Source organism: Bufo bufo, chromosome 5 (assembly GCF_905171765.1).
Source record: "Bufo bufo chromosome 5, aBufBuf1.1, whole genome shotgun sequence".
Taxonomy (NCBI): Eukaryota; Metazoa; Chordata; class Amphibia; order Anura; family Bufonidae; genus Bufo; species Bufo bufo.
In genome coordinates this window covers 520115030-520115617 of record NC_053393.1, presented here as the reverse complement: position 1 = coordinate 520115617, position 588 = coordinate 520115030, and positions in this window count along the sequence as shown.

Below are 588 nucleotides of genomic sequence, written 5' to 3'. Positions count from 1 at the left end.
ATAGTACACATATATACACACATAGTACACACACAAATATACATAGTGCACATACATACATACATAGTACACACACACACTGTACACACATACATAGTACACACACACACACACTGTACACACATACATAGTACACACACACATATATATACATAGTACACACATATATACACACATAGTACACACACAAATATACATAGCACACACACAAATACATAGTGCACATACATACATACATACATACATAGTACACACACACACTGTACACACATACATAGTACACACACACACATATATATACATAGTACACACATATATACACACATAGTACACACACAAATATACATAGCACACACACAAATACATAGTGCACATACATACATACATACATACATAGTACACACACACACTGTACACACATACATAGTACACACACACATATATATACATAGTACACACATATATACACACATAGTACACACACAAATATACATAGCACACACACACATATACATAGTGCACATACATACATACAGTACATACATACATACATAGTACACACACACACTGTACACACACATACATAGT